This window comes from Pristiophorus japonicus, chromosome 14 (genome assembly GCF_044704955.1).
Source record: "Pristiophorus japonicus isolate sPriJap1 chromosome 14, sPriJap1.hap1, whole genome shotgun sequence".
Lineage (NCBI taxonomy): Eukaryota > Metazoa > Chordata > Chondrichthyes > Pristiophoridae > Pristiophorus > Pristiophorus japonicus.
In genome coordinates, this window is record NC_091990.1 from 107,151,118 (window position 1) to 107,178,940 (window position 27,823).

The window sequence follows — 27,823 nt, forward strand, 5'->3', positions numbered from 1 at the left end:
TTTGAACAATAAAAGCAATGTTATGGGCTCCTTTCCCATTTTGAGAGTTGCTGAGTTCAGGTCGACAGGTGCTGCCAGAGATGCTGAGCTTTCCCAGCATTTCCGGTTTTGTTTTCAGGTTTTCAACAGCTGCAGCATTTTGCTTCTTCCCAAGAGTGTGGAGAGGGGGTGAGGCCCACAAGTGGTAAATGTTTAATATGGGCCAATGCAAGTTACTGAGACCCAGGAAGAAATAAGCAGAGATGAACATGAAAAATAAATGGTAATAGACAAGAGGATACAGCACAGATGAGGAATTGGGGGTACTACTGGATAGCTCCTTGAAGCACTAAGAGCAATGCCCAACAGTGAAGAAGCCCTGTGATCGGAACAGGAGTGATAGTGTGATCCCAGTCATACAGTATCCAGTTTATACTTCCTGGTTGAAACGACAATTCTACCCAGCAGAGAGCTCTGCATGTGCAAATTCCTCTCCCTACAATTAAAATTTAAATGCTTAAGAGAAGTGCCAGCCCCCTCTAAATATTTGGGTCGGTTCAAAAACAATTCAGCTAGTTTAAGGGACCCCTCTCCTCCAGAGTCTTGAGCACAAAATTCCAGGCTGATACTCCAGGGCAGTACTGAAGGAGTGCTGCACTGTCAGAGGGGCAGTACTGAGGGAGCGATGCATTGTCGGAGGTGTTGTCTTTCAGATGAGATGTTAGCTCTCTCTGGCGGACGTAAAAGATCCTATGCAACTATTTTGAAGAGCAGTGGAGTTATCCCCGGTGTCCTGGCCAATATATATCCCTCAAACATCACGAAAACAGATCATCTGGTCATTATCACATTGCTGTTTGTGGGAGCTTGCTGTGCACAAATTGGCTGCCACGTTTCCTTTATTACAATCGTGACTACACTTCAAAAGTACTTAATTGACTGTAAAGCACTTTGGGATGTCCAATGGCCGTGAACAGAGCTATAGAAATGCAAGTCTTTTTTTCTTTTTTCCTCAAATGGCCCTTTTTAATCCAAGTCTGTCACTGCTCTAGCCAGTCACGCACTGCTCTCTGGGCTCTGGTCAAGTCCGTGACTCCAATTTTATACTGCCATTGCACGGTAAGCTTGCCCTTAGTGTGAACAAGCAAAGGGATAGAACACAAGTCCCAGGGGATGATAGAGAGCTTGTATAAAGCAATGGTTCTGCAGCATGTGGAAAGTTCTCGTCACCAGTGGGCTCAGGCCGACTTTGGCGAGAGTAGACAGTTGTTGCTGTTGTTTGGTATGACGGGAAAAGCTTATAATGTGATGTCTAGTTTGGCTATCCAGTTGATGGCCTCCCGGGATGCTGTTTGGAGGAAGGAGATGCGCCCTGCAACAGATCTTGTGGGCAGGTTGGTGGGATTTGTTCCACGGTCTAGGACTCACGGCCACAGATGCACTTCGGGTCGTCGCTCATCTTCCACTCGTGGAGCAGGTGGCCGTATCGTCCGTGCCCCGTGCGGTTTGAGTTGAGGGCTGTCCACTGTCTCCGAGGGAGGTCAAAGCCAGGGACCTCTCTTGTTGACGAAGTCAGTACAGAGAGCAAACGGATACGAGGGATTGGGCAGCTGAATTACAAGCAGATACTCAGAAAACTGCAACAGGTGAAAGAAACGGCAGTGTGGGGGTGCAGTGTTCCAGATGCGAAAGGATATAATAACTTTTATTTATATAGTGCCTTTAACATAGTAAAACATCCCAAGACGCTTCACGACAGTGTTACAGACAAACAGATACATTTGACACCGAGCCACAGAAGAAACTAAGACAGGTAATCAAAAGCTTGTTTAAACAGGTAGGTTTTAATGAGCGTCTTAAAAGAAGACAGAGAGGTAGAAAGGCGTAGAGGTTTAGGAAGGGAGTTCCAGAGCTTGGGACCCAGGCACGTCCACCAATGATTGAGCAGTTATAATGAGGGATGTTCAAGAGGCCAGAATTTGAGGAGCGCAGACATCTTGCGGGATGGAGGCTGAAAAAGATTAGAGATAGGGAGTGATTTTTAAACAAGGATGAGAATTTTGAAATCGAGGCATTATTTAACAGGGAGACAATGTAGGTCAGAAAGCACAGGGGTGATGGGTGATCTTGACTTGGTGCAGGTTAGTACACGGGCTGTTGAGTTTTGGATGTCTTCAAGTTTATGTAATGTGGAATGTGGAAGGCTAGCCAGGAGCGAGTTATAGTAGTCAAGTTTATATGGATAAAGAGAACCCCAAGAAATGATGTGACATGACCACAAACTCTGAACCATGACTGAAGCTGAGAAGAGGGTTTAGGTTCAACTGCTTCTCTCAGTGACCAACATGTGAAACACGTTGCTCGGGGAGTCAGTGAAGATACATACTGTCGATATATTCAGGAGGGACCGAGATTGCTTTCTGGCCAAAGAAGCATTTGAGGGTATAATAAATTATGTTTCCCTTTAAAACTCTGGGGTCGGACACTACAAAGACTTTTTTGGTCTGCAAATTCCTCGGTTCTGGCATTAAACCAGCTAAGTAATGCTTATAGAAAAAAAAACTTTGTATTGAATACTTCTCCAACAATGCTACTAAGTGTTCATCACACATCTCTGCCCTCTCCATATCATCGGGTGTGTAAATATAGTCCGGCGCTCCATAATCCCGGAATTACCCAGTTTAGACCGACAGCTGGAAGTGTACTGATGAAAACAGGTCCATCGAGCCATAACAAAAAACATCGAACAACTTCACATCAGCAGGCACAGGATGAGAATGGGGTATTTCTTCCACTCGACCCTGCAAAATACACTAACATAAGCTTGATTCAGCTTGATGGCTCATCCAGGCTTTAGTTAAGTCGCCGGACATGCAGTATCGAGCTGTAGCTGTTGAAACAATCTGCCTCGTAACATCAAGTGAGCCTCACCTCTTGAAATAACTATCGGTACACGGCCACTGAGAAACACTGTTGGCTGTAAAGTATTTCTTTTTTTTGCTTTGATTGGCTTTGCCAATTTTTGCAGACAGTGCAGGTCTCAAAAAGATCACAATCTGCAAGGGATTTCACACCAGCTTCCTTCAGTGCAAGACTCAGATTGGTACAAGTGGAAATTCTTTGCAGAACCATTCCACCCCCACCAAAAAAAGCAGGTTTATTAGACAGCTCCACAGGGCGATGGTTGCTGGGTGAGGAGTGAGAATCACGCGGCAGCTACTCACTGAGTCTCTTTTGACCCAATCTCTTCCGCTGCCTGCAAAAATAAACTCACCAATGGTACTTAGTGTACGGATTGGAGCTACTGGACAAATATAGCTTCCCGTTTCCAACAGCCATCGAGTAAACAGAATAAATCAGGTCAGCACAGATATAAGCAGCTTGCAATGTTTATATTTAACGTCAAAGGGAGCTGGGTAATTTACACAGCATTTGATCAGAGTACATTTCAGATATCCGTAACAGTGGGCAAAATTTTATTTTAAGCTCCATTCTCACTATTTTTGGCCTCCACCTCCAAGAGGCAAGCTTAATAACCAGCTTACATTTAAATTGCCCACATCTCTCTCTTGCTTTATAATATTCCAGAACTCCAGTGAGAACACATCAGTTGCTCTTCTGCAATGGGATAATAGGGTGGCAAAGCTACATTGTGCTCTAAATTGGTCTGATCAATGAGTTGGAAAGCATTAAAATAATCTGCCTCAAACGACTTTGAAACACTCAGTCAGCTTGCTGGTAACAGCCTCAAAGCGGACGATAAACTTTGTGAGCAATTAATCACATCCAAATCTTTTTCACCTTTGCCCGTGGATACTCGTTCATTGATGTATCTGTTTTTATCATTCCAACGTGGATTACTTTGCATGTACTCACTCTAATCTCCCATTCTTTGACCCAACCACTTAATTTGTCCTGGTCTCTCTGAATGTTATTACTCACCCGTATGCTAATCAACTAGCAACGGGGCTTGCTACCATCAGCAATTTCTACACTATAATTAGAAGACTCGATTACATTACTGCACATCAGGGGACCCAGTGCAGACTTTCGAGAAACAGCAGCGGCCATTGCCAATTAGCGCTGCCTGCTTCCGATGTCCACAGTGATCAATCTCACTTACCTTTAATTCTAGCATGCTTCTTCTTCCAAAAAGCTTAAAACGCAGAATGTATTCAAATGCAGTGTGAAATTTCTGAGTTACATCCACTGGATAATTCCTACGTGGGAGTAAATTATCTCAGCAACATGATTTGTGACAATTCTCAAGAGGCTCGACACCACCCAGGACAAAGCAGCCCGCTTGATCAACACCCCATCCATTATCATTGGCAGTCCCTCGGAGTCGAGGATGACTCGCTTCCACTCAAAGTGAGTTCTCAGGTGACTGAGGAGTCCAATGCGGGACATACAGTCTCTGTCACAGGTGGGGCAGACATTGGTTGAAGGAAAGGGTGGTCGGGGAGCCTTGGTTGACGCACGCTCCTTTTGCTGACTACGCTTGGTTTCTGCTTGTTCTCAGCGATGAAACTTGAGGTGCTCAGCGCCCTCCCGGAAGCTCTTCCTCCATTTTGGCCAGTCTTGGGCCAGGGATTCCTAGCAGTCGGTGGGGATGTTGCACTGTCAAGGAAGCTTTGAGGGTGTCCTTGAAGCATTTCCTTTGCCCACCTGGGGCTCGCTTGCCGTGTCAAAGCTCCACGTAGAGTGCTTGCTTTGGGATTTGCTTTGTGTCGGGCATGCGGACGATGTGGCCCGCCAAACACAGCTGATCGAAGCATTGACCACGCTTGATGCTGGGGAGGTTGGCCTGAGCGAGAACATGGACTTGGTGCATCTGTCCTGCCAATGGATTTGCAGGGTCTTGCGGAGACAGCGCTGGTGGTATTTCTCCAACACCTTGAGGTGTCTGCTTTTTATATAGTCCACGTCTCTGAACCATATAGGAGGGCGGGAATCACTACTGCCCTGTAGACCATGAACTTGGTGCCGGATTTGAGGTCCTGGTCTTCAAAAACTCTCTTCCTCAGGCGACCGAAGGCTGTGTTGGCGTACTAAAGGCAGTGTCGTCAATGTCTGCTCTTGCAGACAGTAGGCTCCCGAGGTATAGAAAATGGTCCACGTTTTTCAAGGCCTCATCGTGGATTTTGATAATTGGGAGGGGGGGTGGGGGGCAGTGCTGTGTAGCGGCATCAGGTTGGCAGAGAACCTTTGTCTTACGGATGTTTAGCGTAAGGCCCATGCAATCGTATGCCTCGGTGAAGGTATTGACGATCGATTGGAGTTCGGCCTCTGTGTGCGCGCAGACGCAAGCGTCATCTACATACTGTAGTTCAACGACAAGCGGATGGGACGACCTTGGATCTGGCCTGGAGGCAGATGTTGAACAGATTCCCATCTGTTCTATAATTTAGCTCCACTCCGGCTTGCTATGGGAGACATGCATCATTGCAGCAAGGAAGATCGAAAAGAGCGTTGGCATGATGACGCAGCCCTGCTTGACCCCGGTTCGGTCGTGGATCGGGTCTGTGGTGGATCCATTGTTCAGGATCACGGCTTGCATGTCATCGTGGAGCAGACAGAGATTGGTGACAAACTTTTGAGGGCCGAAACGGAGAAGGACGCTCCATAATCCCTCACGGTTGACAGTGTTAAAGGCATTTGTAAGGTCAAAGAAGGCCATGTACAAGGGTTAGTGATGTTCCCTGCATTTCTCTTGCAGTTGTCGCATGGAGAAGATCATGTCCGTTGTACCCCTTTAGTGGACGGAATCCGCATTGTGACTCTGGGAGGAGCTCTTCAGCCACATCCACCACCTTTAAAACTCACTCCCTCCCTCCACTACCGGCGCACCGTGGCTGCAGTGTGTACCATCTACAAGACGCACTGCAGCAACTCACCAAGGCTTCTTCGGCAGCACCTCCTAAACACACGACCTCTACCACCTAGAAGGACAAGGGCAGCAGGTGCATGGGGACACCATCACCTCCACATTCCCCTCCAAGTCACACACCAACTTGACTTGGAAATGTATCGACGTTCTTTCATCGTCGCTGGGTCAAAATCCTGGAACTCGCTCCATAACAGCACCGTAGGAGAACCTTCACCACATAGACTGCAGTGGTTCAAGAAGGTGGCTCACCACCACCTTCTCAAGGGCAATTAGGGTGGGCAATAAATGCCGGCCTTGCCAGCGATGGCCACGTCCAGTGAATACATTTTTAAAATTCTAAAACCATCTTGGAAACACTTTATAAGTTCTTTAAGTGATCAAGAAATCCATGAAAAACTCCTAACATTTCCCACACAATTGAGGTTACTTGAGCTTAATTCCTCAATTCAGGTATCTCTTTATTTCGATATTGGAATTAGATTTGTCGTTCTCCAGTTCTCAGGTAAAGTCCATGTATTTATTTTTTTAAATAATTTTCTCACTTAAATCCTGGGCGGATCTCATTTGGCTTGTATCCTAGGGTCTCGAGAAGTAGCAGCAGGGATAGTGGATGCATTGGTTGTAATTCACCAAAATTCCTTGGATTCTGGGGAGTTCCCAGCAGATTGTAAAACTGCAAATGTAACACCCCTATTTAAAAAAGGAGGCAAACTAAAAGCAGGAAACTATAGACCAGTTAAGCCTAACATCTGTGGTTGGGAAAATGTTGGGAGTCCATTATTAAAGAAGCAGTAGCAGAACATTTGGAAAAACATAATTCAGTCAAGCAGAGTCAGCATGAATTTATGAAAGGGAAGTCATGTTTGACAAATTTGTTGGAATTCTTTGAGGGTGGATAAAGGGGAACCAGTGGATGTGGTGTATTTGGACTTCCAGAAAGCATTTGGCCAGGTGCCATGTAAAAGGTTGCTGCACAAGATAAAAGTTCACGGGGTTAGAGATAATATATAAGCATGGATAGAGGATTGGCTAACGAACAGAAAACAAGAGAGTCGGGATAAATGGTTCATTCTCGGGTTGGCAATCAGTAACTAGCGGGGTGCCGCAGGGATCAGTGCTGGGATCCCAACTATTTACAATCTATATTAATGACTTGGAAGAAGGGACCGAGTGTAACGTAGCCAAGTTTGCTGACGATACAAAGATGGGAGGAAAAGCAATGTGTGAGAAGGACACAAAAAATCTGCAAAAGGACAGACAGGCTAAGTGAGTGGGCAAAAATTTAGCAGAGAGTATAATGGAAAGTGTGAGGTCATGCACTTTGGCAGAAAAAAAATCAAAGAGCAAGTTATTATTTAAATAGACAAAAATTGCAATGTGCTGCAGTACAGCAGCACCTGGGAGTACTTGTGCATGAAACACAAAAAGTTAGTGTTATATATGTAATCTTGTATATACCCTGTATAGCCACCAGAGGGCTCATCCCCTGGAGTCCCAAGGGATCCCATAATCCCTTGGGAGCACAGGTACTTAAGGAGACCTCACAGGTTGGAGGCGCACTCTGGAGACCTGCAATAAAAGACTACGGTCGCACTTTACTTTGTGCTCACAGTATCCAATCAGACTCCTTCTTCATACATAACAATTGGCGACGAGATACAGATAACAATCCCAACGATGCAGAGAACAGTGGGCATCCTGGACAAATTCTCGGAGGGAAATGATTAGGAAACCTTTGTGGGGCTACTCGACCAATACTTCGTGGCCAACGAGCTGGAAGGAGAAGCGAACGCTGCCAAACGAAGGGCGATTCTCCTTACCGTCTGCGGGGTACCAACGTATGGCCTCATGGAAAATCTGCTTGCTCCAGCGAAACCCAGAGAGATAGTACGACGATTTGTGCACACTGGTCCGGGAACATTTGAACCCGAAGGAAAGCATTCTGATGGCGAGGTACCGATTCTACACCTACAAAAGGTCTGAAGGCCAGGAAGTGGCGAGTTATGACGCCGAGCTAAGACGCCTTGCAGGACATTGAAAATTTGAAGGACATTTGGAGCACATGCTCAGAGACTTTTTCATACTTGGCATTGACCATGAAGTGATACTTCACAAACCTTTGACTGTAGAGACCCCAACCTTGAGTAAGGCCATAGCGATAGCCCAGCCATTCATTGCCACCAGTGACAATACTAAGCAAATCACTCAACACACAAGTGCTGCTACAAGTACTGTGAACAAAGTGATGTTGGTTTCAAATCGCAACGTACAGGGCAGGCCCCACATGCCTGCAGCTGCACATCCGCAGATGTCGCCAGAGTGCTGATAATGCTGAAGATTAAACTAAATGGACTCCCAGTGTCAATGGAGCTGGTCACGGGCGCAAGCCAGTCCATCATGAGCAAAAAGACTTTCGAAAAATTGTGGTGCAGCAAGGCCTCAAGGCCAGTCTTGACTCCAATTCGCACAAAACTAAGAACTTACACAAAGGAACTGATTCCCGTAATCGGCAGTGCCACTGTAAAGGTCTCCTACAATGGACTGGTGCACAAGTTACCACTCTGGGTGGTACCAGGCGATGGTCCCACGCTGCTCGGCAGGAGCTGGCTGGGAAAGATACGCTGGAACTGGGACAACGTTCAAGCGCTCTCGTCCACTGATGACACTTCGTGTGCTCAGGTCTTAAACAAGTTCCCTTTACTATTTGAACCAGGCATCGGGAAATTCCAAGGAGCAAAAGTGCAGATCCATTTGATTCCGAGGGCACGACCCAGCCATCACAAGGCGAGAGCAGTACCGTGCATTATGAGAGAAAGGGTAGAGATCGAGCTAGACGGGCTGCAAAGAGAGAGCATCATTTCACCAATCAAATTCAACGAGTGGGCCAGCCCGATCGTTCCAGTCCTCAAAGGAGACGGCACCGTCAGAACCTGTGGCAATTACAAAGTAACTATCAATCGTTTCTCCCTGCAGGACCAATACCCACTACCAAATCCTGACTACCTTTTTGCAACGCTGGCGGGAGGAAAGACGTTCACAAAGCTGGACTTGACCTCTGCCTACATGACGCAGGGGCTGGAGGAATCATCGAAGAGCCTCAACTGCTGATCGAATTCCAAACGGGCATCTGTTGTAAATGAAGAGACCTTTGCGCATGTTGATGCAGGTGAGGCTGTTCCAGTGGCGCAAAGATGAAATGTCTATACAGGCAGACTGCCTTCTGTGGGGCAATCGGGTAGTGGTCCCCAAGAAGGGCAGAGACACCATCAATGAGCTCCACAGTACTCACCCAGGCATCGTAATGATGAAAGCTATAGCTAGATCCCACATGTAGTGGCCTGGTATCGATGCGGATTTAGAGGCCTGCGTGCACAGATGTTACACATGTTTGCAGTGAAGCAATGCACCCAGGGAGGCATCACTAAGTTAATGGTCTTAGCCCTCCAAATCATGGTCTCGGGTCCATGTCGACTATGCAGGCCAGTTCTTGGGTAAAATGTTCCTTATGGTTGTAGATGCGTACTCCAAATGGATTGAATGCGAGATAATGTCGGCAAGCTCGTCCGCTGCCACCACTGAAAGCCTGCAGGCCATGTTTGCCACGCACGGCCTGCCTGATGAGCGATGTTTTACCAGTGCTGAGTTCAAAGAATTCATGACCCGTAATGGGATCAAACATGTCACATCTGCCCCGTTCAAACCAGCATCCGATGGTCAGGCAGAGAGAGCAGTGCAAACCATCAAGCAGGGCTTGAAGAGGGTAACAGAAGGCTCACTGCAGATTCACCTATCCCGAGTCATTGAAGGTTGGCATGCAGGTACAGCAGGCGGTTAAGAAAGCAAATGGCATGTTGGCCTTCATAGCGAGGGGATTTGAGTACAGGGGCAGGGAGGTGTTGCTACAGTTGTACAGGGCATTGGTGAGGCCACACCTGGAGTATTGTGTACAGTTTTGGTCTCCTAACCTGAGGAAGGACATTCTTGCTATTGAGGGAGTGCAGCGAAGGTTCATCAGACTGATTCTCGGGATGGCGGGACTGGCCTATCAAGAAAGACAGGATCAACTGGGCTTGTATTCACTGGAGTTCAGAAGAATGAGAGGGGACCTCATAGAAACGTTTAAAATTCTGATGGGTTTAGACAGGTTAGATGCAGGAAGAATGTTCCCAATGTTGGGGGAAGTCCAGAACCAGGGGTCACAGTCTAAGGATAAGGGGTAAGCCATTTAGGACCGAGATGAGGAGGAACTTCTTCACCCAGAGAGTGGTGAACCTGTGGAATTCTCTACCGCAGAAAGTTGTTGAGGCCAATTCACTAATTATATTCAAAAAAGAGCTAGATGTAGTCCTTACTACTAAGGGGATCAAGGGGTATGGTGAGAAAGCAGGAATGGGGTACTGAAGTTGCATGTTCAGCCATGAACTCATTGAATGGCGGTGCAGGCTAGAAGGGCCGAATGGCCTACTCCTGCACCTATTTTCTATGTTTCTACGAGTCCTGCTTAGCCACCTCATGAGACCCACTCACTCACTGGGATCCGACCTGCTGAACTGCTCATGAAAAGGGCACTCAAGACAAGGCTCTTGTTAGTTCACCCTGATCTACATGAACAGATAGAGAGCAGGCGGCTTCAACAAAGTACATATCATGATAGCGCAAATGTGTCACGCGAGATTGAAATCAATGATCCTGTATTTGTACTGAATTATGGACAAGGTCTCAAGTGTCTTCCCGGCACTGTTGTGGCCAAAGAGGTGAGCAGGGTGTTTCGGGTCAAACTCTCAAATGGACTCATTCACCGGAAAACACTTGGACCAAATCAAACTCAAATTCACGGACTATCCTGAGCAACCCACTTTGGACCCTACCACCTTTGACCCCCCCCCCCCCCCCCAACATACACACCAGTGGCAACCGGCACCGCGGTTGGCCACGAAGCAGAACATATCATCCACAGCAGCCCAGCAGGACTCACCACAACAGGCAGCCCAGCAAGGCCAGCTGCACAGCAGCCTAGCGAGGGCCCAACAGACGATTCATCAATACCAGCATTTGCACCGAGACGATCAACCAGGGAAAGAAGGGCCCCAGATTGACTCATCTTGTAAATAATTGACTTTGTGGGGGGGGGGGGGGGGGAAGAGAAAGAGTGTTGTTATATAGGTAAACTTATATATACCTTGTACAGCCACCAGAGGGCTCATCCCCTGGAGTCCCAAGGGAGTCCTCACAGGTTAGAGAGGCTCTCTGGAGACCTGCAATAAAAGACTATGGTCACACTTTACTTTGAGCTCACAGTATCCAGTCAGACTCTTCCTTCATACAAAACTAGGTACAGCAAGTGATCAGGAAGGCCAATGGAATCTTGGCCTTTATTGCAAAGGGGCTGGAATATAAAAGCAAGGAAGTCTTCTTACAGCTATGCAGGGTATTGGTGAGGCCACACCTGGAATACTGCATACAGTTTTGGTTTCCATATTTAAGGAAGGATATACTTGCTTTGAAGGCCGTTCAGAGAAGGTTCACTAGGTTGATTCCAGAGATGAAGGGGTTGACTTATGAGGAAAGGTTGAGTAGGTTGGGCCTCTACTCATTAGAATTCAGAAGAATGAGAGGTGATCTTATCGAAACGTACAAGATAATGAGGGGACTTGACAAGATGGATGCAGAGAGGATGTTTCCACTGATAGGGGAGACTAGAACTAGGGGCATAATCTTAGAATAAGGGGTCGCCATTTAAAACTGAGATGAGAAGGAATTTCTTCTGAGGGTTGTAAATCTGTGAAATTCGCTGTCTCAGAGAGCTGTGGAAGCTGGGTCATTGAATAAATTTAAGACAGAGATAGACAGTTTCTTAACTGATAAGGGAATAAGAGGTTATGGGGAGCGGGCAGGGAAGTGGACCGGAGTCCATGATCTGATCAGCCATGATCATATTAAATGGCGGAGCAGGCTCAGGGGGCCGTATGGCCTACTCCTGCTCCTATTTCTTATGTTCTTATGTTTGCTCCGGGAGGCCATTTCATTCTTGGAGGATACTTTCCCTTGCACAACCTCTACATGAGTTATAGACCACTTAGTTTGACAAGGTCAGGCCTGCCTCAGCAATCTTCACATATACAGTTCCAAAAACAACCTGAAATGAATAAATGCTTCTACTTCCTACTGAATGATGTATTGCTGGCAGGTTACTTTCTTACTGAAGTTACATACTGCTGAACTCAGTGCCAACACACAAATTGCAGGCTTAAACCATCACATCTCTCAATACCTGGCATCAACTACAATGCAGAGACAGCAATCCAACAAAATTGGAGTCGTCCTCGCTTGCCTTTCATTGAAAATGAGTCTGTGCTGCACCTCTATACCTTACAGATGTTTTTCCTAAACCGCTAACTTTTCCAGGTTCCAGCGCCCTGGGTGCCATCATCCTGACTCCGAACAGAAGTCAGCAACAGCCAGACTAACCAGATTCTAACCAGGGCTTCACCAAGACACAAGAGACTCCTTGAAAACCATGCGCACTGCTCTTTTGCTTTTAAGTAGCTTGTACTGCAGAGGGGTTAATCAGGAGGTCAGAGGTCTTCAACCAGAGATCGGACTGGAGGATTAAGAAAACTGAATATTCACCATCAAATTTGCTGCAACCTTTAGCATTTTCATTCTCATTACACAGGGATAAAGCAGTCCATTTGTTGTGCCTTTCACAAGTCATTCAAATAACAAATCAAATCACAAACTGCAGGCTGCTTCAATAAGCTTTCTAAAAATAATACATTGCATTAAAAGTATTTCAGCTTTGCTTGCAGCTTTAATTCTCCCATAGTGAATTTGGCTGCATTATCAGATTAGGTATATATTCTTAACAGATAATGGAAATGTATTGCTGAAGCAGGCACTGCACATCTTAGTCACCTGCTGACTTATTTGTTGGTTAGGAGTTCTCAGCTCCATCAATAACATTTCTTATGTGATCGGAATTCTTTTTATGTAAAAATAAAAGCATCTCCTTTTATCCAATGCACCTCTGGCTGCAGAAATACCATACAAACTAAACCCAATAAATCATCAAGACCACAGTAAAGGTTTTAGTTTAGCGAAGTTCCTGCAGAGAAAGCAGCATCTAGAAGTGGTTCATCTTACTTTCCACATTCTAGTTGAGAATCCCTTAACAATTACCCAGCACTTTTACAACAACTTGCATTTATATAGCACCTTTAACGCAGTAAAAAAAACTTCCCTAGGCACTTCACAGGAGCGATTATCAGACACAATCCGACACCAAGCCACAAAAAAATATTAGGACCAGTGACCAAAAGCTTGGTCAAAGAGGTAGGTTTTAAACTAAATTCTAACTGCAAACTGAAGTAGATGACACTTCGAGTTCCTGTGCACAGTTCTGGTCTCCATATTACAAAAAGGATAGAGAGGCACTGGAGAAAGACTTTCAAGGATAATACTAGAGCTGAGCAGGAATCTATGAACAGGCTGGGGCTCTTTTCTCTAGAAAGGAGAAGGCTGACCTAATAGAGTTCTTCAAGGTTATGAAAGGGTTCAATAGGATAGACATAGAGAAGTTGTTTCCACTTGTTGGGTGGGGGGGGGGGGGGGAGATCAAAACTAGGGATCAAATATAAAAGTCACTAAGAAATCCAGTAAGGAATTCAGGAGAAACTTCTTTACCCAGAGAGTGGTGAGAACTTGGAACTCGCTACCACGGAGTGGTTGAGGCGAATAGTATAGATGCATTTAAGGGGAAGCTAGATAAACGAGGGAGAAATTAATAGAAGGATATGCTGATAAGGTTAGATGATGGGAGGAGGCACGTGTGGAACATAAACACATGTTTCTGTGCTGTATATTCCATTTAATCTGTGTAAGATCAGCATCTAGACAATTTCAGGCCTTGACAGCAACTGAATTGTGTTCTAGGATTGTGTTCTCCATGAAACTCCTCCATAGATGTAGATTGTTTAAATTATGTGATACCAAAAACACAGCAACAGACGTAGGTGGGTGACCATGAGAATGTGAAAAAGGATTGCGAAAGTGGTAGATGGCTAGAGAAGGTAGCAAAAGGATGGAGATAGGAAATCATGGGAAAATGGCTAAAAGAAAATGTCAAGCTGAGATATTTGCAATGTCGACACAAAAAGGGGTTACTCAGAGTTGTAGTCAAACACGAGTTACGCGAAAAAGCAAAAGTCAGACGAGGGGCTGCTATATCCAGCCATGAAATAGGGAAATGCTATGAAAATCGAAACAATAGACACATCCCTTGAGCCTGCCCTATTTGGAGAGTTGTTAGCCTGCAATTGGGTATGCTATGGGGGAAATCGACCAATGATTGTATAAACTGAGTGTCACTCAAATGTGTTCTGCTGTAACAATGTATAAGTGTTGAGCTTTTGTAGTGTTACGAGACTTGTCAGGAGAGAGGTGGACAGGCTCGAATCGAGAGTGTTCCCTTTATCTTAACAGGTCCCGGCCGGAGAATCTACAGAATAAAGGTCTTATGTTGCTAAGACTAAAAGTGTTCATGTGTCAGTGAATTCGCTGAAACCGATTGAAGGGAAAAGAATCAGAAGTGGGATCTCAACGGACGACTGCCGAAAACTTGCGAATTAAGAGCTAGACTAGCCTTGGACGAGACGAGAGGAAAATGGCCACTGGAGTAAGTATAATTTCAATACTGCTCCAGTTTCCTCCGGTTTCAAAAGTCTGAGGAAAGTTTAGCCACTCGCTGGTTCTCAGGTGGTGTCTGAACGAGATCCAAGTCGATCTGGCGAACACTTTCTAAACTTAGGAAATAAGTGTCCAAGTCAGGTGTGACGTCGACCTTGTATATCACTTGGCACTGATTGGATTTAATTAGGAAGCCGTGTAGCGACAAGAGAAAAATGGCGCGGGCCACATAGAAAAACGCAGAGAGTAGGAAACCGTGTAGCGACACGAAGAGAGAAATCGCGTAGGAAACCGTGTAGCGACACGAAGAGAGAAATCGCGCAAGCCGAGGGGTGACACGGGATTGTGTAAATTTTAAATTGTACTTGCGCCAGGAGTGGTGTCGATCTTGTATATCACTTGGTCCACCTAGGCTCTGGGCAAGCTAAACTAGAACTAACACGGGACGACGTGGAGGTAATTTGGATTAATTAGGACCCTGATCCATCGTGCGGCGACACAAGGATGGGTAATTTAGATAAAACTACGAATTCCCTGAAAGGTCATGGATCCAAAAAAAGAGACTCTCTTGTGAACGTCTGTTTTAAATGCTTATATGCTTTTTACTGTGGAGAAGGAAGCTTGTGTGGGGAAACCGGGAGTTGTGGTTTGTTTTAGCTCCACCCACTTTTTCAAACAGTGAAAGTTTTTTTAACCCTTCGTAGTGTTGTCCTGTATGTGGGAAGTTTAAGAGTGTGAACCTTATTGAATTACGTATATTCGGATGATAAGTTACGGAGCCAGGAAATGCACAAAGGATAGGTTTGTTGAGTTTTTAAAAAATTATATGGTCGCGGTGGTTAAAAAAGGATTTAATAGCCAAATGGAGACAGTACTGTCAAAAGCTGAAAGATGAGTCCCTTCTGTCAAGCTGGCAGGAGAACGCCGCTAAACTAGGGCTGTCCTTGACAGAAAGAGGATATGTTAAAACTCTAGACGTCCTAAAGAAAGAGTGCGCGCACGAGAAACGTACTAAGAGCTCCCCTGGGACCTCTGAGAAGGGTACCGATAGACTACGTAGTCGAATGGTTGGTTTTGCGTTGACCGAGGCTGATGATGAATTTGATGAATGGTCACTGACTCGGCGCCCAACCCCAACAGCGCATCCTGCAGCCCCGGGCCCCTCACCACAGTCCCCTTCCCGCCAACCTCTACTCCGGCGGGAGGAGTTAAAGATAACCGTAACCCCACACCAATGAATCGACAAACCCAGACGGACTCTTCCTCTTCAGATAGTGACTCAAGTCCTCAGTTCACCGACCCTGTGGCCGGTAGGACCAGATCTAAGACTAAAGGACGTAACCTGATCGTTCAGACCCCTAGTCCAGAGAGGCGATGCGGGCGCTCTCATCAGCCCCGCTCTCAGTCTGAACCTCGGGGCCATCGGCGACGACTCACTCGTCATAGCCGAAGCTCCAGCATTAGTTCTACAGGCTCGGAGTGCTCTTCAGATAGAGAAACGGCCTCAGGAAATAATACTTCTGTCCAGAAAACTAGGGTAGGAACTAGGCAGTTCCCAGTTCGACCCATGCCGAATCTCGATTCAGACCAGGTTGCGGAACAGCCCACAATAGATGTATATGTGTCATGGAAACCAAATGAGATTATGGCTATCCTGGCTACCATACCAGATCGAAAGAGAGAACCTGTCAAGTTTATCGATCGCCTCCGACTCACCATTGGAGTTTATAGTGCGGAATCAAGAGACTTGTGGTCCTTAGTGCAGCAGACCCTGAGCCCGACTGAACACGGCCGGTTCTTAGAAAATTTGAGGCGAGCCACCCATGATGTATTAGTGACTGCTCACCCTAATAATGCCCAGGATCGCCTAAACGCTATCTTTAATGCTCTCAGCAAGAACCTTCAGAAGCCCATCAGTATGGCAGCAGTATTAGAAACTAAACCCAAACGAGAAGAAACTGCCAATGAATTCATGGAATGATTTATTGAAATATACGGAGGTCAATCAGGAGATAATGCCTTCAGGGCAGGGGATAATTCACCTCAATTCTGCGCTATCCTACTTCAGCGCCTGCCCTATTCGATTGCTCACGCTATCCGGACAAATAATATGAATTGGGCAGATAACAGTAAAGTCCAGATGGAAAGGGCGGTTAAATATTATTGGCAGGAAAAGAAAGGAGAAGGGGGAGGTGCGCCCCCAACCCGGGTCAAGACTGAATACGTGACTAGAAAGGAAGAGCCACCTCGGGTGGAAGGACCAAAACCCGACCCAAGGGGATACCAGATGGAACCGCAGTATTGCGTGCAGGGTTGGGTGGATAAACAGGGATATGGTTATACTAAACACCCAAATGGCCCGGACCCTGCTAATTACGGACCGCCCTACTGTCCCCGGTCTGGTATGGGAAGAGGTCGGGGCTGGGAAAGACGAGATGGATGCTTTAATTGTGGGCAAGAAGGACATTGGAGTAGAGAGTGTCCCTCCCGTCGGCACGAAAGAGGAAGAGGAGGAAGAGGAGGGGGACAAGGGGGGGAAGAGGACGGGGATCTTACACTAACTTCTCCCAGAACAAACCCTTTGGCCAACCGTCCCCCGATTACGTAGCTTGATTGTACAGAGAACCTCCCCGGATGACGAACCAATTTGCCAGTTTTCAGTGCCTAGCACGGCTAAACAAATGCGGCAGTGGTTGGGGATGATCAATTACTGTAGATCCTGGATCCCTAACGTTGCCCTGATGACTAAGCACCTGACACCGTACACAAATAAGGAAGGCAGCTTTGAAATAGAAGCCACAGACGTCCAAGCCTTTAAGCAATTAAAGACAGCCCTGCTGCAAGCTCCGGCTTTGGGCCGGCCCTTCTATGACCGGCTCTTTCAACTGTATTGTACAATCCTGAAAGACTGTGCTACCGTTGTCTTAACACCTCTCACTCCGTAGCTGCCCTCCTGAGCCAACTACAGACTCAACACCTTACCTTTCGGCACTGTACTGCAATTAATCCAGCCTGTTTTCTTACTGAGCCACCCCAAGATGAGGAAGAACCCAGTCATGATTGTTTATCTTTAATTCAGGAGGCCTCATCGGTCAGGGAAAATTTAGTTGACGTACCAATGGAAGACCCAGACTGTATTATGTATGTTGACGGAAGTTCTTCTATTAATCCAGAAGGTACACGAATCTCAGGATACGCCATAGTAAACCAGGAGAATCAGGTCTTGAAATCTGCCGCCTTTGAAACTGCCTATTCTGCCCAACAAGCTGAACTATTCGCCCTCACCTGAGCCTGTATCTTGGCCAAAGACCTCAAAGTCAATATCTATACCGATTCTAGGTATGCCTTTGGGGTAGCCCATGATTTCGGACAGTTATGGAAAAATAGGGGATTCCTGACCTCACAGGGAAATGAGATATCCCATAAGCAACTAGTATCTGATTTGTTGCAAGCCCTCATGCTCCCCAAGCCTATTGCCATTGTCAAGTGTACCGCCCACACTACCGGAAAGTCTCCGGTTGATATAGGAAACCGCTGTGCTGACAGAGGCGCTAAACAGGCTTCTTGCGGACAACAAATGGTGGTGCCTAGAATGATGAGTCAAACTAAAAGTCCTGCCAAGGATAAGTTAGCCTCGGAAAAACCAATGCCAACCATCCAAGATGTTATAAAAGCACAGGAGGACGCTCCTGAAAAAGATAAACTGTTGTGGAAAAATTATGGATGTACTTATGACAATGTTTCTAAACTCTGGACCACTCCTGCGGAACAGACTTGCATGTCTGACGAGTTGGCTCTATGGGTTATTGAATGTATGCATTTTGCTACTCATTGTGGAGCAAGGACCACGAGTGACACACTTTTGGCCACTTGGTGGCACCCTAGACTCCAGATGCTAGCCCAGAACATCAGTAGTCGCTGCCTTGTTTGCCAACGGCATAATCCAGGGAAGGGAGTCCCCTGTGATTGGGGTAAGACGCCCCTACCAGAAGGTCCCTTTGAGACCTTGCAGTTGGACTACATTGAGTTGCAAAAAGTTCAGTGTTACAAATATGTGTTAGTAATAGAAGATGTGTTTAGCAGATGGATTGAAGCCTATCCTACCCTGGACAATAAGGCTCAAACTGTTGTTAAGGTGTTAATGAGGGAAATTGTTCCTAGATATGGTATCCCGCTCGACTGATGACCACCTATGTTCTTGCCCTGACTCAGGCTCTGCGATTAGCTCACAACCAGGTTCGATAGGCTCACCTCGACCTCCCAGTTTTACCCGAATCGTCCCTCGTGGCACCAGGGAAGTATGTCCTGATTAAGAAATGGATTCGAAAAGGGTTGGAGCCACGTTGGGAGGGGCCCTTTCAGGTGTTACTCACTACCCCCACCGCAGCTAAGGTTGAAGGGAGAAGTGTCTGGGTTCACCTGCACCACTGTAAACTTATTACTTCATAATGAGCCTCTCACTGGTCGTCCTAACCCTTGTTTCTGTTCCAGACTTCCTCTCCTCCATAGTTGAATGAAAACACATCCTTGGGGCAGGAAGAAAAACGCCAAGAACACGGCAGGAGAAAGGAACAAGCAGATTTAACTGTTTTCTGATCTATCCTTATTCTATTGTTAACTAATGTATAGTATCGTCTAAAATTATCTAAACATGTGTAAGCTAGCAGGTATAATTGTGCTAGCTTGTGCTATCCTAGCAGAACTAGAAGAGCTACAGGATAACTTATTTTATCAGACCCATACCCGATTGCATGGCAATCGAACTGCATGTTACCCACTAGCCCAATCAGTAGAGGCCCTGTTCATGGCTATCCCTGGGTGGACTCCCCGTGACTTATATACGGCGGATACCTCGGACGCACCCTGTGAGGGACGAACGGGCGAATATAGAAGGGGTATACGGGGAAGATGTGTGGAATTAATAGACTCCATGAATCCTGAGTGCAGGGGATCCCAGGGAAAGAACGGACATTGCAAGCTACCCGCTTGGACAAGGGTGGGGTTGTGTATATGCCCTGGTCCCCGGGAACGCCACCTGTGTGCAGACGCAGTGTGCCCGTCAGCACTGTTAAGTGCGTAAGGGCCAGTTTACCTGTACCTGTAACGAGCAAAGATGCCTGAACGTGACCGCAGGAAGGCAAGTTATCTGCGGTCAGTGTAACGGAACTCATGTCAGCTCAGAAACATGGGCATACCCGTTTGATGCTTACCAATTGGTAGGATCAGGCTCAAATTCAAGGGAACCTAGCAATTGATGGTATAAGCAGTTCACGAGTGTTAGCAACACCGACGTAAAGTGTTATAGATCTAAGGAAGGATTAGTGTTCCTCCTCAACGGCACCTTCAAGACAGCAACATCGACCCTCCCGGTCCTCTTTGCAGTAGGAACTATAGGACCACTCACTGTCCCATGCCCCAAAAGGGGGTATACCCAGAGAAAGGAAATAGTTGGTTGAATTGGTTATTTGGAGGATCCTGGGGATCTTATTTAATGCATGGAGCAGTTATTCTCGTTATGATAATAGTTACCTGTTGTCTGATTATTGGTTGCTTTAATGTCTGTTGTAAAGTAATGATGGCAAAATTGGAGCAAACTCTTAGTCACGGGCTCCCGGAATCTGGTTCAACAGACTAAAAATTTACTCGAGAATCAAGAAGAATATGAGAAACAAGAATGCGAACGGCTGAATGCGATACTCCTGGAATAATCACCAGGGTTAGCATGGAATGATAAAAGGGGGGAATGAGAATGTGAAAAAGGATTGCGAAAGTGGTAGATGGCTAGAGAAGGTAGCAAAAGGATGGATATAGGGAATCATGGGAAAATGGCTAAAAGAAAATGTCAAGCTGAGATATTTGCAATGTCGACACAAAAAGTTGTGGTCAAACACGAGTTACGCGAAAAAGCAAAAGTCAGACATGAGTCAGACGAGGGGCTGCTATATCCAGCCATGAAATAGGGAAATGCTATGAAAATCGAAACAATAGACACAACCCTGGAGCCCGCCCTATTTGGAGAGTTGTTAGCCTGCAATTGGGTATGTTATGGGGGAAATCGACCAATGATTGTATAAACTGAGTGTCACTCAAATGTGTTCTGTTGTAACAATGTATAAGTGTTGAGTTTTTGTACTGTTACGAGACTTGTCAGGTGAGAGGTGGACAGGCTCGAATCGAGAGTGTTCCCTTTATCTTAACAGGTCCCGGCCGGAGAATCTACAGAATAAAGGTCTTATGTTGCTAAGACTAAAAGTGTTCGTGTGTTAGTGAATTCGCTGAAACCGATTGAAGGGAAAAGAATCCAGTATCTACAACCAATGGACCAATCGTGGCTTTTCCCCACTTGGACAGTGGGCGAGTCCAGCAGTGCTGTGCAAATGTCACGCTGTGCAAAGGAGCCCCGATCGGCCAAGCTGAAAAGCGACCCGATTTCATCATATTTTGGCGGAAGAGAGAAAAAAAAACACAACCACAAAATACAACTTTCCCAGCACAGCCCAAGCAATTTATTGGGCCAAAAATTGCGGTTTAAGGCTTCCCACGGGCGAACGCCTCCGACCCAAAATGTTTTTACGAAAGTACCTGGTGATCCCGGAGGAACGAGCACTTGCGCTCCGAGGTCTAGTTGCGCAGTCCAGCACAGAGGCCCACGTATTCCAGGAGCGTATGTGTATCCTGGAATCACGTGGGCCTGAACCGCCAATCACAATGCAGCATTCTCATTCATGGTGATGGGAGCTCCAAGCTCCGATTACTATCAATGAGAATACCGCTAAAATCAAATAAAACACAAACATGAAAAAAAAACACTTTTTAAAAATTAATAGAAATTGCATGAAATTAAATGTTTGAGAAAAATTTATTTTTTTTAAAAAATGTTTTAAAAAATGCTTTATTTAAAATAAAAACCCTGTCTTCATACAGGGATTTTAGTATAAAAATAATTAATATTTATTTTTTTCTATCTATTAAAACTCTTACGCTGGTAAAAGCATCCTCAATTTAATATTTAATCACAGCAATCATTTTCAAACACAAACTCACTTTGTCTATCACACACTGGCATGACGAGGCATTTTTTTTACAACTTATGGATCCTGACGTTGCTGTCCAAGTGCGCTTTTTATATATACACCAGAGTTATGCTGTATTTCCCTGTGCCACGAATTAGCAACACAGCTACGTGGACTATATATATTTCATGTGGAGAGAATCCAAAACTAAGGTAGATAAATGCAAGATGGTCACTAATGGATCCAACAGGGAAATAAGAAGTCATTTACTCAGAGTGATTAGAATGTGGAACTCGTCACTGGTGGTTCCCGTTATTCTTCACATCTTCAACAGTGCTAATTAGATAGAACTTAGCTGCTTTACACTCGTGGTTCTTCCATGTCAATGCACGAGGAGTCGAGATCAAGTGTATTCTTCAGGTGAAGTATGGTTACAGGACGGGATGATTAGACAGAGATGCAAAGATGCAATTTAGCCCCCAATTTAAAGTCCTACATTCTGTCCTCCTTTTGATATTTCCATTGGAAACTTTGGCATCCACATTTATCATTTATACAAGCCTCCGTAACTCATTACGCGCTACTCACACGTACTGCCAATGGTGGACAGAAAAATCAATAAAGGAAGAGCAAGAGTTGAAAGGTTAGGAGAGCTGACCAAAACCTTGGTCCAAAAAGATGAGTTGCGTGTGTATTTTTAACAAGATGGAGAGATTGGGGAGGGTTTATTCAATTAACCACTTGTCCAACAGCTCTAAAGTGAACTTCCCTTCTCTCTGAACGAAATCTGTGTGACACGGTGAGCAAACCAACCTTTTAACCTCAGAGAGCAGAGTTTGAATTCAGACCCCCACAGCATAAAAGGCTATTGTTATACAGCTATCAAAACCCTCACCCATGCCTTTATTACCTCTCGACATGCCTATTCTAAAATTCTCTTGGTCGACCTCCCATCTTCCATAAACCTGAACTCATGCAAAACTCTGTTGCCCGTATCCTAACTCGCACCAAGTCCCATACACCCATCACCCATGCTCGCTGACCTACATTGGCTCCCAGTCCGGCAATACCTTGATTTTAAAACACTCGTCCTAGTTTTCAAATCCCTCCATGGCCTCGCACCTCCCCATTTCTGTAGCCTCCTCCAGCCGTACAACCCTCCAAAATCTCTGTGCTCCACCACTGGCAGCTGTGCCTTCAGCAACTGAGGCCCTAACCTCTGGGATTTCCTTCATAAGCCTCTCTCCACCTCACTCTCTTCCTTCAAGACCCTCCTTAAAATCTAACTCTTTGTCCAAGCTTTTGATCACTTGTTCCAATATCTCCTTATGGGGCTTAGTCAATTTTTGTTTTATAACGCCCACGTGAAACGCCTTGGGAGATTTTACTATGTTAAAGGCGCCATATAAATGCAAGCAGTTGTTGGATACGGTAATCTGAAAATATGCCACTAACTGAAAAGCTTCACACTAATCAATAGGAAGTTGAGGTTTGGGTTCCGTCAGGCACATTGCTGAGGTGAAGTGGAGGGAGAGTTACTCATCAATTGATTGTGCAACACCTGACCCGGGAGCGCTTGATGCTAAAACATTATAAATGTAAAAGTGAAAGTGTTACATTTCCCAGCATAGACAACTCTCATCCTGATGAGCTCACAAATCCCCAACAGTTTCAATACTTAGGCACACAGGAGCAAACCAGCATTTTCTAAACTGAGAAACATTTGCACACACCATATAATTAACCCAGGTATCAGCCGTTGCTTAGTGGGTAGCACCGAGTCAAAAGGTTGTGGGCTCCAGAGACTTGAGGACAAAAATCTAGGCTGGCACTCCAGCCACTACTAAAGGAGTGCTACACTGTCAGAAGAGCCGCCTTTCGGATGAGACGTTAATCCAAGGCCCCGTCTACCCTCTCAGGTGGATGTAAAAGATCCCATGGCACTATTTCAAAGAAGAGCAGGGGAGTTACCCCACTGTGTCCTGGGGCCAATATTTATCCCTTAATTATCACAAACAGGTTATCTGGTCATCACATTGCTGTTTGTGGGAGCTTGTTGTGCGCAAATTGGCTGCCTCGTTTCCTGCATTACAACACTTCAAAAGGATTTCATTGACTCTAAAGCATTTTGGGACATCCTGAGCCTGTGAAAAGTGCTGTAGAAATGCAAGTCTTCCTTTCAGGGAGTTACTGGATTCAATGAAATGAAGAAAAAGTTGGTTGATCAAAGTGTCCTACTCGTCCTTACCATACGCATGCTCGTGACAATTAATGAAACATCAGCATTGTATTCATCTTTTACATCTTAAAAGTTGCTATTAACAATGTTTTCAGCCTGTATGACCCTTTGAAGGTGACAGGACAAGTGGTTTACACTGCTGAAAAGATCTTGCTATCTACCCGCCTTGGTTCCGTAACCCTGAATACCCTTGCCAAACAAAAAACTATCAATTTCAGATTTAACATTTTCAGAGAGACTTGGGAAGCTGGGATTGTTCACCTTCGAGCAGCGACAGTTAAGGGGAGGTTTAGTAGAGGTGTTCAAAATTATGAGGGGTTTTGAGTAAATGAGAAATTGTTTCCAGTGGCAGGAGGGTCGATTAACCAAAGGTCACAGATTTAAGATAATTGGCAAAAGAACCAGAGGGGGAGGTGAGGACTATTTTTTTTTAAACCCAGCGAACGATGATCGGGAACACGCTGTCAGAAAGGGCGATGGAAGCAGATTCAATAATAGCTTTCAAAAGGGAATTGGATAAATACTTAAAAAGGAGAAATTTGCAGGCCTGTGGGGAAAGAGCAGGGGGAGTGGGACTAACTGGATCGCTCTTTCAAAGTACCGGCACAAGCACAATGGGCCAAATGGCCTCCTGCTGTGCTGTGTGGTTTTATGACTTGGTTCCTTTTCGCACTAACTGAATGTTGCTTCATCCAGTGGACGATCCAGAGAGATCAACTGACATAAAGGGCATTGTTCCGACAAATGTTTGTAACCTCTGTCAGCAATGCCAAGATGCTCGGCAGTGCTTTAGCAATCTCGATGCTACACTACACAAACCATTACTTTTGGAAACCAGATCAAGTGCATGTATACAGTTTGTTTGCAAGTCATGCATTTGGACCAAATCCCGGATTGTTTACATGATACAAAGTTGGGCTGACAATGATTTCAACTCCTACGCGGTACTAACTTATTTTTACATAGCGCCTGTAATGTACAGTGGCATCCCAACGTGTTTTACAGGGCATAACGGGGGGTGGGGGTGAAAATGGAGTAGAGTGTGTGTTAAGGAGCAGCAAATACATCATCAAAGAGCTGAGTTTTAAGAACATAGGAAATAGGAATAGGCCATTTGGCTGATCTGATCTTGGCCTCAACTCCACTTTCCTGCCCACTCCCCGTAACCCTTGACTCCCTTGAGGATGGTCTTAATGCGAGGGAGATGGAAAGGCAAACCGATTTAGGGAGGTATTTCCAGAGCGTAGGGCCTAGGTGACTGAAGGCATAGCTGCTAACTGTGGGGTGAACGGGGGGGGGGGGGGGGGGGGAGGGGAGACGGACAGACAATTAAATTATGGGCAAACCATCTGACAGCATAGATGCGGTGGAGAGAATGAGCGCGGTGCCGTTCGTGTTCCTGTGGAAGCTGATCCCATGTCTGTAGGCATGTAGATGAGGAAGAGGAAGGGGCCACAGGTGGATCCTTGGAGGAAATCTGGAGGGGAAGGCACGAGGGAAGAGAAGCCATCACTAGAGATGCTCTGGCTGCAGTTGGACAGGCAAGAGTGGAATCAAATGAGGACAGTTTTGTGAGCTGGACATCATAAGGGAGGCACTGGAGGATGAGAGATAATGCACAATGGTTGTAATCACAGAATATTGTTTGTGACTTTGGTTAAGGCCATTTCAGTGCTGCAGAAAGAGTGAAAACCTTACTGAAGGTATTCAAACCAGATGCGGGAAGAAGGGCATAGATCCAGTAGACTACAACCTATTACAATATTGAAATGTCATGAGTCAGTTATTACTGAGCGATGCAAATAAGTCCATCAAAATCTAACCTCCAGTCCTCGGTATGCATCTTTCTTTCATGTGTGTGATCTATCAATTGATTACGAAAAATGACGGATAGGTATAGACCATCTGGTCCATCAAGCCTGTCCCACACAATTGCAATACTGTGTGTATCACAATATATACACTTTCTCTCTTCCCCCCCCCCCCCCCCCCAAAACCATGTAATCTCCTGGGAGAGGCAAAAAAAGATTTAAAACCCAGGCCAATTTGGAGGGGGGGGGGGGGGGGGGGGGAGAAAGGAAGTTCCTCTCCAACCCCCAGGAGATCACTCTGGCCTTGTATTCCCTGCAGTGCCTACTTTCTGTAAGAGTTCATCTCCGTCGCAGCCAGAAACAAATCCAGCTTTCGCTTGAAGGAATTCAGTGAGTCTACATCCACCACATGAGATGGCAGTTTGTTCCAGAGGTCATCAATTCTCTGGAACAAGAACCACCTCCTGTAATCTAACCTACATCTAGCTTGTACAACTTAAATTTGTGACCCCTGGTCCTATCTAACCTATTTAATTGAAATAAACGGTCAGCTGGAACACCGGCTATTCCCTTCATTATCTTATAAACCTCAATCATATCTCCCCTTAGTCTACACTGCTCTAAAGTAAAGAGTCCCAATTCTTTTAGCCTATCTTGATAACCAAGATGCTTTAGACTTGGAATTAGTCTAGTGGCCCACTTCAGCACCCTTTCCAGAGCCTCAATATCACCCACCATGTGAGGAGACCAAAACTGGATACGGTATTCCAAGTGTGGCCCGACTAAAAGGACAAAACAGTACGCCTCGTCTTATACTCAAAATTGTCCTATGGATACATCCCAATAGCCTATTTGCTCTAGCTATCGCTGCATGGTATTGCTCGTGTACCTTTAAGGATGTATGCACTAGAATGCCCGAATCTCTTTCTATCTCCACCATCTTTAATGCCTTTCCTGAAGGGTGTTCAAGAACAGGTTACAAAGGACTCACTAAGTATAGCGGAAATATAAAATGAGTACGTTGCATCAGTCTTCACCCTTGAAGATGATGCGTGAATATTAGAATTTAATACTAGTTTTGTTAGTAACATTAACATAAATAAGCATATTGTTTTAGAAAGAATTAAGAACTTGAAAATAGATAGAGCAACCAGGCCAGATAATATCCACCAGAGGGTCCTCAGGGAGATGGGACATGTGCTGTGCGAGCCCCTGGCCTGAATCTAAACTGTTTACAAACAAAGCATTTTGGATGTCGTGCAACTGAACAGGTCTGGGAATTTCCAACAGGCCAGGAGTGACCCTTTTCAAACATTCGTCTTTTCGTACAAACGGTACCAACAGAAAATAAATTGGTAAAATGTGGGATACAATGCAATACACTGGAGTTCATTGGACCAACTCAGCCCCTTGCCCTTCATTTGCCCCGACCCTCACACTTACCAGAGATTCCAGTGCACGACCTTTTTTTCCTTTGACTCTGAATGACATTAAAACATCCCCAAAGATCTTGAACATCAGTAGTCCACACAGTGAGCTTCCTTATGGATTCCCACACTGTCGATGCAAGAGAAACTATGACCTACACGTCTTTCGTACGATAGAGAAGGCCCAGATCAGCGTTGAAGGTCACAACAGAGTCACCACAGTTGGACGGCATCAGGGGCAATTTTCAGCAGCAATATAATGAAGAAATGGTGCAGTACCACCACCAAACAGCTTTTGGAGTCAACGTTTCACAAGACCTAATAAACGTCCATTTTCTTCTCAGTGGCACTGTTAAGGGAAGCAATACTCGAAGTTTGTAGGAAATCATAAACAGAAAGTTGAAGCAGCTGCCAGGCTGGTTCACCTTAAGAAAACTAAAGCCACAGTACTTAACTTCCTTGTTTCATACCATGGATTATTGTTCTGGCCACTTCCTGTCTCTCAAGCCAATAGAATGTAATTTAATTTGCATACTGCCAATCAAAATGCAAACCTTTGCTATTTCAGTATACGTGTTTGTTCACCGTAGCGAAACTGTTATTTGTGAAACAAGGAAATAAGCTGCAACTTTGCTTACACAGTTGAACACATTGCAGTGTATGAGGGGTCAGCCATAGCTCAGTGATAGCACTCTTGCCGGAGTCAGAAAAGCCCCGCTCCAATCTAGGCTGACACTTCCAGTGCAGTGGGAATGTTGCTCTATTGGAAGTGCCGTCTT

General features: G+C 45.6%; 1 protein-coding gene and 1 long non-coding RNA gene across 5 annotated transcripts in view; both read right to left on the bottom strand.

Moving 5' to 3' along the window:
- Nucleotides 1–27,823, bottom strand: part of usp47 (ubiquitin specific peptidase 47) — a 196,550-nt gene that overhangs the window by 112,562 nt on the left and 56,165 nt on the right. The gene's annotated exons all lie outside the window — the stretch shown is intronic.
- Nucleotides 1,805–27,535, bottom strand: LOC139280029 (uncharacterized). Its single transcript, XR_011596586.1, has 2 exons — nt 27,061–27,535; nt 1,805–1,990 (listed from the first exon to the last, which is right to left on the bottom strand). It is a non-coding gene; the product is annotated as an uncharacterized lncRNA (long non-coding RNA).